This window comes from Streptopelia decaocto (assembly GCF_964273445.1).
Source record: "Streptopelia decaocto genome assembly, chromosome: 2".
Taxonomy (NCBI): Eukaryota; Metazoa; Chordata; class Aves; order Columbiformes; family Columbidae; genus Streptopelia; species Streptopelia decaocto.
Genome location: NC_138655.1, coordinates 98,345,685 through 98,347,678, shown reverse-complemented (window position 1 = coordinate 98,347,678; position 1,994 = coordinate 98,345,685). Strand labels below are relative to the sequence as shown.

Genomic DNA, 1,994 nt, shown 5'->3' with positions numbered 1-1,994 from the left:
TTCCCCCTCTGCCCCTCTCCCTTCCCCCTCTGCCCCTCTCCCTTCCCCCTCTGCCCCTCTCCCTTCCCCCTCTTCTCCCCCTCCCTTCCCCCCTCTGCCCCTCTCCCTTCCCCCCCTCCCTTCACCCTCTTCTCCCCCTCCCATCTCCCCCTCTCCCCTCCTCTTCTCCCCCTTGCCTTCTCCCCCTCTCCCCTCCTCTTCTCCCCCTTGCCTTCTCCCCCTCTCCCCTCCTCTTCTCCCCCTTGCCTTCTCCCCCTCTCCCCTCCTCTTCTCCCCCTTGCCTTCTCCCCCTCTCCCCTCCTCTTCTCCCCCTTGCCTTCTCCCCTCTCCTCCCCCCTCTCTTCCCCTCCCCTCTCCCCCCCTCCCCTCTCCCCCCCTCCCAAACACTTTAAGGACGCAAAACACAAGGGATACAAGCATTTATTTTCATTTTATTTTAGCTTCATCAAGGCAGGTTAGTTCCTTGCACTTGTTTAAGGTTGGTTTGGCTAAGTTGTTCTATGCTGCTTTCGCTAGGCTCTCCTACCTACGTTTAGGGCCAACTCGTGGAGCAGCAGGTGCCCAGTCCAAATGGCCCAAAGAAGCCGTGGCAAGGGCCGTGCTCAACGCTGCAGCGGAAGGCAAAAAAAACCCCGGAGACACTTGCTGTCCCACCTGGGGGGGAAAAAAAGCCTTCCTCCCCCCAGCTGCAGGGCACGAGAGGCCATCTTCCTGGTGCTTGAGCAGCAGGCAGGAACTGAGCCAAAAGGGCCCAGAGGAGCTCTGCAAAGTGGTCATGCTCCATGCTGCAGAGGAAGGCAAAAAACCCCCGGGGACCAGGGCCAATCTGCCCCGGGGGAAAAAATTCCTTCCTGACCCCAGTGCTGGCGATCGGCTGTTCCCTGAGCATGTGAGCCAGACCTGGCTCCTTGTCCCACAGGCTGCTCACGCCTCCCAGGACCTGCCCAAGCCCTCACCTATCCTACCCTATCCTACCTTGAGCTCGAGCCATCTCCCGGACTTCCAAGAGTGCCCAAATGCCTCTGACCTTCGAAAAATCCATCCAGCGGTCCTCTCAAGAGTCCCTGACCAAACCTGGGAAAAAAAAACAAAATGCCAGAGATGAGAATTACTGAATGCAACTAGAAGACACAACAGAGATGATGGAGGAAAACAGCAAGAGGGGAGGGAGAGGAGGAGCAGAGAACACATAAGGAAAGGAGACCCTTGCATCTCACCCAGTCAGAGGAGTAAGAGAAGGGTTCCAAAATACCAGGCTCTGAATAAAAAGCATACCTCGTAAGATTTTGTCTCCAAGGCTCCACACTTTTCCTTTTTTTAAGGCAACGTGCAGATCCCACGGTGTCCTTTGGTGTCTGACGGTCTCTGGTGGTCTCCAGTGGGCTTCTGTGCACACACACACACACACACACATCTAGTTTTTACTTTCTATATCTCCATATTTCTATTAACTCTGTAGTCTGTATACACGTCTACAGGGAGAAGGAGAGAGAAAGAAAGAGTCTGAATTATTTGTGCAATGTGAAAACCTTTTCCCTTGAAGGGAAGCTCCAGCTCCAGCGCTGTCCTCGGGTCTGTGGCGCTGTCCCCCGCTGTGTGGCGGCTCCTGAGGACTCCTCCCGGCGCTCTGGGGCTGCCGAGCAGAAGATGGCAGCGACTCTCCTCGACTCTTCCCCAGGCCCCAGGGCAGAGGAGATGCCCCGGCATGAGGGCCGGGGGTGCGGGCTGGAAGCCGGGCTCACCTGTGGCTCCAGAGCGGCTGCTGGTCCGGCCCATCCCCGGAGGGGGCTAGTGGCGGCTGCGGGGGCGGCGCCGCTTGTGGCCAGGCGCCTGTTTGGGGGCTCTGGGAGAGCCCCCGGCCGTCCTGCGGCGCTTCGGGCACCACGGCGCCGCGGGCAGTCCGGCCGTGCTGCTGGAGTACCCCTGCAACCCCGCCTGAGGCGGATCCACCTCCATCGCCGCCTCCTCCTGCCGAGGCGGATCCACCTCCATGG

General features: G+C 59.2%; 1 long non-coding RNA gene across 1 annotated transcript; it reads right to left on the bottom strand.

Moving 5' to 3' along the window:
* Window positions 1-411: 411 nt before the first annotated feature.
* LOC309436545 lies at window positions 412-1,969 on the bottom strand. The gene is made up of 3 exons (XR_014183362.1): window positions 1,530-1,969; window positions 1,276-1,386; window positions 412-1,074 (listed from the first exon to the last, which is right to left on the bottom strand). It is a non-coding gene; the product is annotated as an uncharacterized lncRNA (long non-coding RNA).
* Window positions 1,970-1,994: the final 25 nt, after the last annotated feature.